The sequence below is a fragment of the Pygocentrus nattereri genome, chromosome 14 (assembly GCF_015220715.1).
Source record: "Pygocentrus nattereri isolate fPygNat1 chromosome 14, fPygNat1.pri, whole genome shotgun sequence".
Classification (NCBI taxonomy): domain Eukaryota; kingdom Metazoa; phylum Chordata; class Actinopteri; order Characiformes; family Serrasalmidae; genus Pygocentrus; species Pygocentrus nattereri.
In genome coordinates, this window is record NC_051224.1 from 8,690,144 (window position 1) to 8,706,983 (window position 16,840).

Consider the following 16,840-nt stretch of genomic DNA (forward strand, 5'->3'; position numbering starts at 1 on the left):
AAAATATAAATCTCTATTTGGCCCACATGCTTTAGTATGGAAGCCTATTTTGCCAGACGGGAAAAAAAACTATTTTGACTTTGTTTAGAAATTACATTTACATTTTGGCTATTGGAATGAGCAGAACTTGAGTTTTAAAATCCTTATTTAATTTTACCTAAAGTATCCTGGTCATTTAGTAACACTATGATTTATACTTCTTAGCAATGTGCTGTGTATCAAAGGCACATTATAGCACTTATAGAACAGCACTTATAGAAGCCAGTGCATGCAAAAAGTAACAAGTAGCGGGAAGATTTGTATGCTTTCAGTAACTGTTTGAGAAAAGGAAATGGTCAAATCATTATTTCTGCAAAATCTACTTGGATGAGTTTGTGAGAATGTTTGTGTACATTCAAAGTATTAGTTAATAGCAGTTTAAACTGCTTTTATTTCTTTGATGAAATTAAGAATAATTTTACATGATTATTCATAAATACTCTCCATCGGAAATAAAGGTTTAGCTGGCACAAAACATGAATCCTAAGACATATTATTAGCTAACGGCTATGAATGGAGCCATTGTGCTATCTGCTAATCATGGGACAGTCTTTCTAATAATTGACTTTGCATGGTAGATGACCCTGAGGTCCAAACAAACAGAGCCTGTCTTTTCTCTTCAGTTCTCTGGTACAGCAAACGAGAGCATAAAAATCTGCCCAACAAGCATGGCTTTCCTAGATGACGCACTTGTGGAAGAGTGACGTCAGAATCACCAGTGTTTTCATTATCTGTGGTTTGTAACCCATGTCAGTAGCGTTGGAGAGAGGAAGTGGGACAATGGGATTGAGCTGGTGCAAGATATCCAGCTTGTGCTCTCAGGCCGGGCCATTTGCTGACCGCTGCTGTGACATCTGCTGCCAGTTGTGTCTGGAGGGCTGCTGCGGGGCCTGTGCCGATGACTGCCGCTACACCTTCTGGTTCATGTGCACAAGGCTGGCTAACTACTGCCTAGCCTTCACCAGCTCAGAGGAGCCTCAGAGAGCCCACCACACAGAAGGTGAGTAACAGTTTTGCTGCTGACTAGCACTTAAGTTAAAGTTTACTCACTGCTGTCCTCAGTTCAACCTTTAAGTACATGGGCCTCTGTGCTATCAGTTCGCAACGGCTGCTTTCAGGCTAGTGCAGCTTAAATTCTCTAAGATTTCCTTCTCACATGCGCGCACACACACACACACACACACACACACAAACATAGACATGAAAATTACATACACACACAGGTTTGCATGTGTGCCATGTTTATTCCACATTGTGGGGACCAAAACGTATTTATACAATCATGTTGAGGAGATCTTCTTCCTTGTGGGGACCACAATGTGTATGTGTGTGTGTGTGTGTGTGTGTGTGGGGGGGGGGGGGGGGTGGGGGGGGGGGGGGGGGGGGGGCTGAGGGGGGGTTCAAAGAGACGAAACTGACAGAGACTCACAAACACATCAAAAACTTGTACGGCTAGGGCAGTAAATGTTTCATTCGGTCGATAAGACCAAACATTTGCATGGTACAAGTAAACAAATAAACAGTTCATTGGATTTTATGTTTGCTAGCATAACTGTTTCCAAAGCTCTCCTTGAGAAGCCTCAATATTTACAGCTACCGTCCAAAAAGTACTTTGCTAGTTTGCTATTTAATCTGTTGCTCACGTATGTCTTTTTTGCTACTCACAGTCTTGACGTGGTCTGGCTTTGACACTGTTCTTGTTAACCCTCTCATTCTTAATAAATATCGACATTTTACATCCATGAGTTTCTGGTTTGTTCACCAAAAATGACAAGAGGGCACTGCATTATGTATTAAAATATGTTTTGGTGGTCTATGACGTCCTGCATGGTCATTGGAAGTCCCATTTTCTCTGTGCCTTTCAATTTCAAACTTCCAACTTTCAGTTTCAGGGTCCAAGCACATGTTACTTTGTTATTGTTGCTGTTCTTCTTCTTCTTCTTCTTCTTCTTAATATAATACCACGAAACAATATGGGCAGACCAAACCATAAGCCACAGACACATGAAACTTCATCATTAGTTAGTATTCGATGCCACTACACAGATGCACAATGAGCTTTTGGAAAGCCTAATGCATTTGGCTTTGTAACACCTAAACTCCTAAAAAAAAGTCTGGTTCCATTGACTTGCATTAAAAGTAAAGTAGGTTTTTTCCATCTTCTGTAAAGTTACTATTTTAGATTATGAGGTTTTAACTCAGGAGTATTTTTTTTGTGTTTACATGACTTAATTCAGGAATTCTCTTTGGTCTGTAGATGCTTTTCTGAATGGGGGACAGGTGGTTTAAATGGCTGTGGACATGACGAGCTGAAAGCTTCAGTATTTCTGGGAACTGTCGGACCAGATGGATGAGCACCTCTCACCTCCCTCAGTTGCCACTGGTTGCAACACTGTGTGACCGCATTGGGTTTATTTATGAACATCTGACAGTGTATGAAGATCTAGAATCTTCTCACATTACAGAGTTGAAGAGACTCATGTCTTTTGCAAATAAAATACATGCAGTAATGTATCCCTGACATATATTGTACGCTATACATTCTGAAGACTCATTCTGAGAATGAATTTTACTTTTGCTTTTTATATAATTCCACCATCTAGCATTTGTGAAATTCCTTTGGATGACCTACTAAGGATGAAAGTGTTTACACACTCTGGCAAGAAAAGGAAGTAGTACACAGGCTTCTTTGACATGCAAGGACCTCAGAAATGTGCTTGTTTGAAGGGGACGGGCAGGAAAAACCTGAATGCACACCCACGGGAACGCACCAACCCACAGCCGAGGATGAAATTAGACAGGTTTTTTGGTTCTGTTTTGTGAGTGAAAGAGGGCCACTGCCCTGAAGACTGGCTCTGTCAACAGTGAAGACAACACGAAGACAGCTAGATCTCAATTCAAGACATCGAAAAAGGAGTATATCTCTTTTTGTGGCTTATTTGGAGCACATTTTGAAGGGTGAAAAAGAAGACAGCCCAGAACCGTGTGAGGTAAATAAAGACTATTTGATGAAGCTCAGCTATTATTGTGTTCTCTGTTCTCCTGTTAGGTGACAGCGGTGTGATTGAAGGTTTTAATTCCAGCTAATTCGGTTTCTTAAAAAAGAATAACCAGCACCAGGGCATGGGAAAGGTTTGAGAAAAATAAAGCACATAAAACTGTGTGTTAGAGAAGGTACATTAAATTGAAAGTGCACCTCTGTTTGGTAATTTGATCCATTCCTTTGGTCTTCGCTTTCACCTTTCACTGCACTAAGAGAGGGCACAAAGGAGCCAATGTGGGTTCCATTGTTTTTCTTCTATCTTAAAAATGCTCACCGTCTGATGGAAGTGTCTCTGTTCTCCCCCTGCAGTGCTATGATAATGAAGTTGTTAGCCATGAGCTACAGTTAATGATTCAAATCCAAAGAGGAAAGACAGGTGACTAGGCCATGTGATTCTATTTGTAGAGTATCATTCAGTTTTGTAATGGTTGTGTGTGCTGTGATTTGTGAATCATGAAATGGAAAGCAGAGGTAAGCATTCGAGGAGGTGACAGCACCCAAAAGCTAAGACTAGGTCTGAAACTGTACCCTATTTACTTTATAGTGAACTATTTTTGGATTTGTTTTGTTGTGGTGTCCAAAAACATAGTGGAGGATGTTTATTGTACACCCCCAATTCCAGTGAAGTTGGGATGTTGTGTAAAACATAAATAAAAACAGAATACGATGATTTGCAAATCCTTTTCAACCTATATTCAATTGAATACACTACAAAGACACAATATTTAATGTTCAAACAGATAAACTTTATTGTTTTTTGCAAATATTCACTCATTTTGAATTTGATGCCTGCAACATGTTTCAAAGAAGTTGGGACAACACTTGTTTGGAACATTCCACAGGTGAACAGGTTCATTGGAAACAGGTGAGTGTCATGGTTGGGTACAAAGGGAGCATCCCTGAAAGGCTCAGTCGTTCACAAGCAAGGACGGGGCGAGATTCACCACTTTGTGAACATGTGCGTGAGCAAATAGTCCAACAGTTTAAGAACAACGTTTCTCAACGTGCAATTGCAAAGAATTTAGGGATTTTATCATCTACGGTCCACAATATCATCAAAAGATTCAGAGAATCTGGAGAAATCTCTGCAAGTAAGCGGCAAGGCAGAAAACCAACATTGAATGCCCGTGACCTTCGATCCCTCAGGTGGCACTGCATTAAAAACCGACATCATTCTGTAACGGATATTATCACATGGGCTCAGGAACACTTCAGAAAACCACTGTCAGTGAACACAGTTCGTCGCTCCATCTACAAGTGCAAGTTAAAACTCTGTCATGCAAAGCGAAAGCCATAAATTAACAACACACAGAAACGCCGCTGGCTTCTCTGGGCCCGAGCTCATCTGAGATGGACTGATGCAAAGTGGAAAAGTGTCCTGTGGTCTGACGAGTCCACATTTCAGATTGTTTTTGGAAATCATGGACGTCATGTCCTCCGGGCCAAAGAGGAAAAGGACTGTCTGGATTGTTATCAGCGCAAAGTTCAAAAGCCAGCACTGATGGTGTGGGGGTGTGTTAGTGCCCATGGCATGGGTAACTTGCACATCTGTGAAGGCACCATTAATGCTGAAAGGTACATACAGGTTTTGGAGCAACATATGCTGCCATCCAAGCGATGTTTTTTTCAGGGATGTCCTTCTTATTTCAGCAAGACAATGCCAAACCACATTCTGCACGTGTTACAACAGCGTGGCTTCGTAGTAAAAGAGCGGGTACTAGACTGGCCTGCCTGCAGTCCAGACCTGTCTCCTATTGAAAATGTGTGGAGCATTATGAAGCGCAAAACACGACAACGGAGACATCAAGCAAGAATGGGGAAGAATTCCAGCTACAAAGCTTCAACAATTAGTGTCCTCAGTGTCCCAAACGCTTATTGAGTGTTGTTAAAAGGAAAGGTGATGTAACACAGTGGTAAACATGCCCCTGTCCCAACTTCTTTGGAACATGTTGCAGGCATCAAATTCAAAATGAGTGAATATTTATGTTTTTTATGTTTTATGTTTTTACATATTTATGTTTTACACAACGTCCCAACTTCATTGGAATTGGGGTTGTACAAGGTAGGTAGTTCACAAATTATGATACCTATTGGGTAGAGAATACACATACAAAAATTAGTGTACAATTTTTTTACTTGAGTTAACTCAAATCACAAACTCTGTAAAAGTAGTGTTATAGACAGTGCTCCTGACTTAGCGATGCTAATCCAACATGGGTATCTGTTATAGCTGACACATCAGAATTAATATTTAGTATTCTCCTCCAGGTTTATTGACCTGTCCTGTGATGTGACCTAGAGGAAGCACATGCTAGCCTTCACCCTTCCAGATTGGTAGCATCGTTTGATAAGGGGGGCCTAAATAGCAGCCGACTTAATTGGCAAGAAAAACTTCTGGAAACAGAACCTCCATGTAATCTAAAGGTTCTATACCAAATTTTCTATGTCCATATAGACAACCCACTGATTGTTTAGGAACTTTTCATTTTAATAGTTTATAGTGGCTGTTCCAGGTGAAACTGGAAGTGCCTAAAGCCCGTGAGTACACAGCTAATTGCCCTTGAAGGTCTGAACCAACATCCAAACTTTTCTTTGGGCATTTGCCAAGGACTGGTGTATGTCAGCAGTGTGCAGATAGCAGGCTCGATGATCCATACAGCATCGACCTATTTCCATATCAGTTAATGACAATGAAAGGAAGGTCTGAGATACCGGAACAGAATTAGCATTGATTGGCTCTCTTTGCCCATGAGTCCGTCTGTCACTCCCTGTCTCCTTCACACTCTCCCGCAGGCCGGAGCTGGGACGCTGGCCATGGAGGAGGATTATATGAAGCAGGGCTACCCCGATGTCGTTAGGCAGCAGCACACGAGCAACGTGGCCGCGAGCCAGTCTGCTGATAAGAAGCGCTCGGATTCTGGGCCCAACTGCTGCATGCAGTGCTGCATGAAGACCAAGAACTGCCTGATGAGCCCAGAGTGTGGTCGCGCTCTCAACATCGCCAGCGTAATCTCCATGTGTGGCATGTGCATCCGCATGTGGACATGTAAGTTCAGAAACAGCAGGTCATCTGTGATGTTTGTTCTCAGTTCTGGTCCTGGGGGATGCCTGGCCTACACACATTTGTTTGGAAATAATGTCATAACTCAGTTTTTTTGTTTATTTTTAAGCATCATTTGCAACACCAGGTGCTGCAAAAGTACAAAATCATGACAAATGGACAAATAGAAATGGTCCAAAATGTGACTTGGATTATTGTGGTTTTAAACACAACAGTACTGTATATTTTCAATACAGTAAAGTAAAAAAATCCAATATTCATTTTGCTTTTTTTTTAGTCAACGTTCAATTGCCAAAACAAGACAGCAGGTGTAACCGCTGTTAACACATCATTTTCTTAAGTGTAGAACCGTATTTGGTCTCATTTTATTTGGATAGTCTGCTATAGTCCCCTATAGATCATCTATAGATGTTCAAATTGTTAACAAGCTATCCCTTGAAACTCTGATTGTAAACAGTGGTGTTGTTAGGGTTAGGCTTTGGACCAGGGTGAGAGTTGGGTTTAGGTTTTGGGTTGAGGTTAAGGTTAGAGTTAGGATTAGAGCCAGGTTTAGAGTTTTATGGCCAATCAAGTAGATATGTAGTTGAATGTAACTTGAAAGGGAATGAAGTATCTACAAAGCATCTATGGAGGCTATCCAAATAACGTGTTCCCCAGGTTTTCTTACATTTGTGATCGTGTATTTTAGGAATATTGAGGAGTATTTGTAATAAAATAGTCATAACTATTCCAATTAATGTCAGAATGTCTAATAATATCACCAATACTATTGCAGCTTCTGTCTACCAGCCCCCTTAGTGGCCATTCTGCCATTAAAATAGAAATTGACTTAGATATTATATAAAAAAATAATAAACACACACATACACATGATCAAAGCTGATTAATCAAACGAAACATTTTCCTCATAATTACGGCATCAGATTAACTAGGACACTGTTTACTCTCTGTGTGAAATGCTGTGACTCTGTTGAGCCGCAAGCAAGCAATCAGTGGTGAAAGAGGAGGGATAAAACGTCTTGTAAAAAAACGAAAATTCACACTTTTCAACAAAGATGACCCTGCCAAGAGAAAACAGACAGCTGCAGCTTTTGTAGTAAAATCATATCACATTTTAATTCAAAAATCTAATTCTGTTTCCAGTTTTGTAGATCATCCATCAAATTCTATTGCATCAATGTTACTGTGAAAAAAAGGATTAAAAACATAAAATCTTACCATAATCAATTCACAGTGCATATCCCACAAACCATACTGTATTGAAAAAAATAACCAGCATGGGTATAGTAACACCTGCACTCATTACATTAACATCCATTAAAAGAAAAGATGAAAAGTTGCTATGACAGTGAAGATGAATGTTTTCCCTACGCTGACACCCAACTTCAGCTTGTTAATTAGCTGATTAGGTGCGTTAGAGCAGAGAAAATGATATTGGGCCAGGATTGGCAATCACTGCTCTTTGATTCCTACAATGCTTTACAGTAGTATTGACCTCCCAAGCCTGTTAAAAGGTTTTTAGAAGCAGTGAATCATATCCATTAACCACACCTTCTGCAGGTTTAGATCTGTTCAGCAACTATAGCTTCCAGTGTTGGTTGAAGATTTGGCTTTAGCACTGGGCTATCCAGTTTTGTTCCAGCACAATTTGGTGATTATCAAAATTTGAAATCAAACTTGACTTATTTTTTACCTTGCTCATGTCCATGATTATATTAAGCAGAACTTAGATTATTTAAAAGACACAAATTTTTTTGTTTTTATTCCACCAGAATGTAATGACTTTTGTTTACCTTGAAATTCTGATTCTGATTTCTTGTTCATATTGACTTAAATTCAATCAATGAGCTGAAACTGGTTTGTTTGAGCAGGAACTAGGGCCCTCCACGTCCAGAGTAGTTGTGGAGATACTCAATGCCTTTTTCACATCATTCCAACTCCAGTCCTGCAGTTCAACTGCACTGCTCAGCTTTGTACTTTCACAGCTCTTGTCAAAGTCAAACTGTCAACTTTGTCATTTCTTCTCACTACAGACATGTGTTGAGTGAGGAACAAGATATAGCAACTCTATGGCACACTGCAGGGTTTACTATAAGAGCAACAGGCAGGCACACAATAAATAAAGGCATAAACTGTCCAAAATAGTGGTGTAGTGTCTGGGTATGCACTTGCATTTGGGCACAGGTTCTGGGGTGGCTGTGAATTGCCTGGGTTTCTTATCTTATGTATCACTGCTGTCGGAACAAAACCTTGTATCTCAGAAATGATAACTTTACAGCAGAAGGAAAAAGCCTACTTACCATTTAATGCAGGTCAATGGAACAGACTTATTTGCAAGTCATTTTTAGCCACTGTTGTCTGTCCATTCATCATGAAATTTCTACACAGTTTAAAGGGCAACAGGTACATTCAAATTATATCAAAAACTGAAAAGCGTGGAGATGCGAGGTTTTGTTTCCGACAGCAGCGATATGCATAAGAGCATGTACATTTTTAAATGCAGTTCCCACACTCAGCCTCACCTCTGCGTCGTATGAGCAACGTGGACTGTCCATGTTATTAGGTCAGAGCAGGCAGCACGAGCAGCAAACAATGGCTCCATTAAAAGTGAATGAGATGCTGCCTCAGTCCACAGTGAAAAAGCCGAATGTGTGAATGGATAGTCCGTGCAAGCTGTGGCGCATGCTGTTATGTTGCTCATGTCACGCAGTGGTAGTCTGAGTGAAGTAGCTCCAGCGTTTGCTGTGAATATTTCATTTGAAGTTGAAGATAGGGTCAGAAGACGTGGCTGCAGAGACATATAAAATACATCTGATACACTAAGACAATAGTTATCAATGCATTTCCAAAACCTGCAAATAAAAAACATCAGCTTTGGATTCATCGGTGAGGTAAACATCACCCTCCACTGACAACACACACTTTAAAGGTGAATTCCACCCATTTTTTATTTCTGTTTGTTGTTGAGACATAAACAATGTCATTCAGAGTGGCTAGATGTGCAATGGGTCACTGTAGAGAAAATGATTGACTCTTTACAGTGGTGGTGATAGAAACTAGCCATTGTAATGTCCACAACTCAAATATAGCCATTTTGTCTACTATCCAAAACTATTCTGTCTTCTGAGTTTTGTTTCTAATGTTGATGATGGCAAAATAGTGCTAAATTAGAAAAATAAGCGGAGACTATTTTATCTTACAATGCTTTGTATGTACATCACAAAAAACTTTGACAAAGTTTTAGTTACTGAATTAGTTATTGAGTTACTGAGCTCTGCTAAAGTCTGAGTAACTGATAAATCAATGTGATAATCAGTTATTAATCTCAGTGTTACTGAGCTCTGCTAAAGCCTGAGTAGACTGATAAATCAATGTGATTAGTTATTAATCTCAGTGTTACTGAGCTCTGCTAAATCCTGAGTAGACTGATAAATCAACGTGATGATCAGTTATTAATCTCAGTGTTACTGAGCTCTGCTAAAGCCTGAGTAGACTGATAAATCAATGTGATGATCAGTTATTAATCTCAGTGTTACTGAGCTCTGCTAAGGCCTGAGTAGACTGATAAATCAATGTGATGATCAGTTATTAATCTCAGTGTTACTGAGCTCTGCTAAAGCCTGAGTAGACTGATAAATCAACGTGATGATCAGTTATTAATCTCAGTGTTACTGAGCTCTGCTAAAGCCTGAGTAGACTGATAAATCAATGTGATGATCAGTTATTAATCTCAGTGTTACTGAGCTCTGCTAAAGCCTGAGTAGACTGATAAATCAATGTGATGATCAGTTATTAATCTCAGTGTTACTAAGCTCTGCTAAAGCCTGAGTAGACTGATAAATCAATGTGATGATCAATTATTAATCTCTGATAAACTGATAAATCAATGTGATTAGTTTTTAATCCGTTACTGAGCTCTGCTAAAGCCTAAATAGACTGTTAAATCAATATGATGATGATCAGTTATCATTGGAACAGAGCTGCCACAGAAAATTTAGTGGAGAAAAAATTTTGATGTAAATGATAAGATGGAAAGAAAAAAAATCATGTAATATGTGGTGGACAAAACAATTAGTTCTACTCTTTGCAGTCTAGAAATGCAGCCCATCTGGACTGCAGAGTCACAACATTTCACACAGACAGCCTACAGTGTCCTAGTTAATCTGAAACACAGTAATGGGGGAAAGGAATTTGTTTAATGAGATTAAAAATCTAAAGTCGATTTCCATTGTGTTGGCAGAAAGACGCTACGCAGAACAATGCGATAAATGAACAATACTAAATAGTATACTTGCTATCTAGTGGAATATTCCAATGTGTTGCATAAGACTTTGGCTATTTTTTAATTGCTTTGCACACCTGTCAAATTATGTTTCTCTCCAGTTATGTAAAATTACATTATATAATTGTCCAGCTATGTTTTATTCAACTTGCAACCTGCAACTACTGAATGTTTTACCATGTAAGGCAGATTTAAAGCAAAACACCAAACTGCAGAGCAGATGGGCGACAGGCCCAGAGATGAGAAACTCCAGTTTACATTGACAGTCAAATCAACACAATCACAAATAAAGCATATAGTCAGATGGCTGGCTGTGGGCTCCTTCTTAAGGAGCTCTGTATGTGAATCTTAAGGAGATAAGGTTCCTCCAATGCCTTTTTTTCAGTAATTCAAGCAGCAGGGTTTCTATTTAGTCACTGTGAAATCACTGTACCTTTAGGACTTCAAGCCTGTTTATGATTCATTGTCAAAATGGCAAAATGCCCTGCTATCTGGAGCTGAAGAACATGTGACTGGCGAACTCCGCTCACGTTCTCAGGGCTGAAGTCTGTCATTCTGTCTGTCACTTCTGAACTCCATTATTTTCTTTCATTTTTGCACTTACGATTAATCTGAAGTCTGATGTCCTGTCTGTCAATTCTAAAGGCTGTCATTTTCCCTTATTTCCCACAGAGATTTCTGCACACTGATGAATCCCCACAGTATTCTGGCGGCTACCACCCAGAACTTAGAACAAATGGAGACATCACGGTTACGGAATTTTCTTGGCCAGCTCAGTAACACAACCTTAGACTAAGCTCCACCCTGCATTTATCATAACTAGCAGCCTAGTGCATCCTTTGAGCAAAAAAAAAAACAGGAACACAACCAAATTTCAGAAATTTATCAAAGGAAGCAAATTAGGGGGCAAAAAAATGCTAAATTAACAAATAAGGGTGGGTGAATAAGTTATTATGTATAAAATGTGCAAAAGATTTGACATGGATGGTGCTCCCCTCCTCGTCCCAGCTCAGTTTGCCTCTGGCTGCTCTGCCCAGGCATGCATGGCTGTGAGACGTGACTGAGAGCCGGCGGTCGATCAGTCAGAAAATCCTAGACCCTGATTTTAACACTCCACCACTTCACACTATAACATATGGCATGGGTGCTTTTTGGAACAAATCTGGGAGGCTTACTTTCCAGCTGCACTGGGGTGCAGATTAAGGAATACATGCTTACAAATGTAATCAATAGCTAAATTAATAGAATGGAAAAGACCGTTTGTACCAGTTCTGCTCTTTTTGTGAATGTCTTTTAACGGATGTGTCTCACACACAACACTGGAGGCTCAATAGCAAGCATAATACTGTCTATGTATTTATGTACTTTATTTTCTGTATTTTTCATGTATTATTTCTTCAGCATGCATCTACAAGTTATTCAATATTATATGAGCATATGTACACTACGCTATATGTCCAGTTGGTTGACCATTTGCATAATTCTGACTTGCCTTCCGTTGCCTACGGTCGTTATGTCTAACAAGCTCAGGCTAGCATCCATGCCGCTTATACTAGCAGATTAAAGGTTCAGTGGTATAAAAAATCCTTTATTTATTCAAAATAGTCTTTACAGTGTGCTTCATACAGACCTACATATTTGAGAAGAGATGTGAAAATAGACCAGTTTATATAAGGATTCTAGAAACCATGTTTACATTTAGAAAACCAGGGAATCCTTTAGCGACTGGAGGTTTAAGTCTCAGATTTTCATATCTAATAAGGAGGAGATTATACCTAAGAAATTTGCCTCATCATTAGCTCCTCCAATGATAAAGCCAGTGTTAGCTGGCTTTACACGGTGAAACTTTCATGCAACTAGTTGCATGTTGTGAGTTATCTGCAAAATAACTTCTGTGCTACGATAATTACACAAAGAAAGGAAGAAATAAAATTGCACAGATTTTATTATTTTACCAGTGTTACATATAATTTACATATGTGTGTGATTTACATATCATTTACATATCAGCAAATCTTCTGTTTCTGTTTCTTGGCCACCGATCCAGTGAAATCAATGGTTTGAAAGTATGTAATTCAACAAGATCACCGAATGTGCTTTGGTTGGTGGCTTCATTAAACTTACACCCGCAACGTTTTTAAGTTTTTTCCTTCTCTTGACAGAGTGAAGTAGGGCCTATGGATGATTATGATTGCCTGAGAGGCATGTCAGTCATTATTTTGCAAACAGTCAATTCCTAGCACTGTTCCAACACCTAGTGTAAATCCACACCAGAAAGGTAGAGGCTGTTACTGCAGCAAAGGGGGATAAACTCTCTATTAATACCCTTGATTTCAGAGGCAGCATTGGATGAGCAGTTGTCTACAAACTGCTGGACATATACTGTATATGATGTTTACATAATAAAGAGTTTTGGGTAATGGTCAATCCTTAAGGCACCCCCCCTGGATACTATAATATTCTCAACTGGAATCTTACCATGATAACTTATGATCGAGTGTTTATATTGTATAGTCAATATTACATATATATTAAGAATGCTTAACATACAGCATCTTATGAAATTGATAAAACAGCCTCATTTTACCGTTGGCACGTTTACATTTACTAGTGATCATTAAAGGTAATCATTCAAAGTAACCAATCATCATTTCCGTGGGCTAAATCGTTTCAGCTTCTCTCTAGATACCATTCTCATCATCTACATTTTCAGAATGTTATTCATAAGATTTCTATTTCTATGAAATTACTAAGCGCACTTTTGTTTGCACTTAGGCAGAACCCTTGTTTATTTGCTGAATTCAACTTTTTGGGAAAATAAATTATATATAAAACGTAGGCTGTGAAAAATGTATGTCATGTTTTCTGTCTTTTTTTCCCCACTCTGTTATACATCAAGTTGGTTCTCTAAAATTTGCTGAATATTGCATATTTAAGTTTGTAGGATGCATGATTTATTTTCAGATATATATAGCTGCTGTAGAAACAATATATATATATTGTCTGATAAGAAATCTGATAAGAAATTGCTGCCATTAAGAATGTATCACTGTATCCCCGTCTTACATAGGCTAATGTGGAATATGTTCTGAGCAAAATTCGCATGGCTTACATCCTTTCAATTATCAGACTTTTATCAGACGCTCAATCAGAGCTCTCTGCTCTTCTTTATACCAAGTAAACAAGATACAGAGAGTATTTTGTGTAAACTACTCTACCTGGAATCTCCCTTTAATTTACCCACAGTACATACAGACAAAACCGCTGCAAGGGAAATACCTACAGATGGAGTTCAGAAGCTAGCAGGCTGTACTCTGCCCCTTCAAAGAGTCAATATCTGTCTAGATAACACGTTTAGTTTCAGTAGGACCAGTAACAGAAGTCACTCCACACTGCGACAAACCTGTCCGAAACCACCATGACAGAGTGGAGGTGTAATGATACATTTATATGATACAATATGTTTCATGGTTTCCGTGATATGACATCAGTGCATAAGTGAAAAAAGAAAGAGCTACATTCACTTTGCCTTTACTTTCTTTAGTCAAAATCTGGTTGCCAAAATAAGACCACAGCATCTAGGTGAAAGCGTAACTAACACAGCCAAGTCATTTTCTGACACAAACTAATTTAAATACACTGTACGGGGAGGATTTGCTAAAGAGGCACTAATTACTGACGTTCTACAGAAAATCTGTGCTTGTGGGGGTGGCCAATTTAACGGATTGTCTTTGTTTATACGGACGAGCAGAGGCACAAAACAGTCTCCTTGTTGCATAGAAGGCTGTTCTGTCAAGTAGGCAAAAAGAAATAGTTGTTTATTTGTGATTGTTTTGCCTTCTTCTCTTTCCCTTTCTGGCTTCAGTATGTTTATGTTTTGACTTTTTATGTCGAGCATTTGAATTTTTTCTTAAAAATAATGACACAAAAAGGTTTCAAAATTATGATTTATTCTGTTAAAACAATGACCTGTAGAGATTTTGACTTAGTTTGTGAAAATAAGGATTCATTTCTCTTTGAGAAAGTACAATTATTTTGAGAATATAAATCATTACATTGAGTGTTTTTTTTTTTGTTGGATGAATATCTCTGGGGGGAAAAAAAGCTTTTCACAGGTATTAAATAATGTGCATAATCATCAAGCTGGTATTCATTAGCCATAGTAAATCAGATTAGTTTGTTTAATTTAACAGCCTTCACCCAGTATTTTGTGCTTTGAGAGGGAGCAGGGGTTTATTATTTGGGCATTGGATCATTCTCAGCACTGCAGTGACACTGATGTGGTGGTGGTGTTTTAGTGTGTGTTGTGCTGCTCTGAGTAGGTCAGACACAGCAGTGCTGCTGGAGTATTTAAACACCTCAGTGTCACTGCTGGACTGAGAACAGTCCACCAACCAAAAATATCCAGCCAACAGCGTCCTGTGGGCAGCGTCCTATAACCATTTATGAAGGACTAGAGGATGATTAACACAAACTGTGTGGCAACATATGGTCTATTGTCTCTGACTTTACATCTACAAGGGGAACCAATGAGACAGAGGTGTCTGATATAGTGTATATTGTATTGATAGTATTAAGTAAAGATTAGGCTAAAATCAATTCTTAGTTCACTAATGTTTTAAAATCATTTTATTCATTATAAAAAAAATTGGTTATCTGAAGTGTAGTGGTTAATATTCATGCTCCTTATGTGGGAGACAAGAGTTCCACCCTTTCTTCAGACAGGATCTTGTGCAATTTTATAGCATTTAAATACATGCCATTAAATTGACATATAAGCTCACCCAACACAAAAAAGTCACATGTTATTGAAATGTACCTAATAGTATGCAATACCTCCATGAGCACGAATAACAGCTGTGATTCGATTTGGCATGGACCAAGTCTCTGGATATAGGTAACATCAATGTTCAGCCACTTTTGCATTAAAGATTTGTGCAGTTCAGCCAGATTGTGGATGTGGATGCCTTTTCTGGCATCTTACTTGTTCCAGTCCACAGATTTTCAAGAGGATTCAAATCTGGGGATTTTGCAGGTATTTCCTACAGACTGGCATTTTTGCCACTGCTGGTTAACCCATATGACTGTATGCTTCGATACACCAGCAAAGTCACCTACTACCTTCACACTGTGGACACTGTGGATCATTCCTTTTTTGCCTGTCATTACCATCTGCTTTACAACCTGTTTTCCAGACATCAAATGAGACAGTCACTGCACTGTACCTCCTCTTCTCAATCTATGAATCCCGTCGCACACCGTGCAGGTATATATAGCCTGCTCATATTTGTACACCGCCATCTGCAGGAGCCTGAAATTACTACCACTAAACACACAAGTCAACTAATGCATTTTTAATATGTACATATTGAGTACATCAGGCATATATGCAAATATATTTCTCACTTATACTAACACATATTTTGAAAAATATAAGTGAATATATTTCCTTTGCATATGGGACCAGCTGCTTTTAGGCTGTGGTTTTAAATACCAGGTTTCATTCTAGCAATGATGATATGCAATCAGGCAAATGCTAACAGCAGTGACTTCCTCCTCCATCTTGTTAGGAGCACTAAAGACCCATAGCACATATGTGATGAATTGCAATAGTCAGTTCTTAACACAAAATGTTGTACCCCAAAACTAAACAAACTTTTCTTTCTCTTATTGCTGCTTCTTTTTAATTAGAGTTAATATAACCATTCCAGTTTATGTCAGTATATCTGATTATCAGAAATACTTTTGTTGCATTAAATCGAACTGTGCACTCGATTCATAGCACTCATTCACTGTCTTGCAATCCTTGAGAAAAAAATAACATTAATATATGTATATCTAGCACACAGCTAATGATGTTGCCTATTACAGATGTTGCCTGTATATGTGATACATGCTGTAACATTAGAGCAGTCAGTGTGTCAGCACAGTGTGTCATTTCCCAAAGAAAAAGATGCTTTTATGCTTTCATAGGAAACCATTTAGAGAGTTTAATTTATTGTGAGCATATGGGCCTAAGGAGATTACATAGTTGCCGCAGCGAAAGTTTATCTCCTAATTAGACTATGAATAATTGGTGTGTCATAAATCAAAGGTCATCCATTGCTCTGGGGCATACATAATCATTTGCAATCCGCCTTTTTTTTTTTCCACTTCCTCGCTGCATAAGAGGGTATTATGTAAGATGAACCATATTTGGGGAGTAGCAGTAGCAGTATACTCTGAAACCTACAATTCAGGGAAGCCGCTGTAAGGAACTCCCTGACCTCTCGGCCCCTGAGCCTTCAGGGAAATTGCTGATGGGTGAAGGGGTCTTTTTTTCTGCTCTTTGAATTTTCCATCATCTGACTCATGATATCTGCTCATGACAGCGCTCACCCTCTTCACCCACACGGAGAGGGATGCTCTTGGCTTA

The 16,840-nt window shown here is 38.9% G+C and overlaps 1 long non-coding RNA gene across 1 annotated transcript; it reads left to right on the top strand.

Moving 5' to 3' along the window:
• Positions 1–813: 813 nt before the first annotated feature.
• Positions 814–13,279, top strand: LOC108432177. Its single transcript, XR_005131412.1, has 4 exons — positions 814–1,039; positions 2,297–3,029; positions 5,876–6,128; positions 11,098–13,279. It is a non-coding gene; the product is annotated as an uncharacterized LOC108432177 (long non-coding RNA).
• Positions 13,280–16,840: the final 3,561 nt, after the last annotated feature.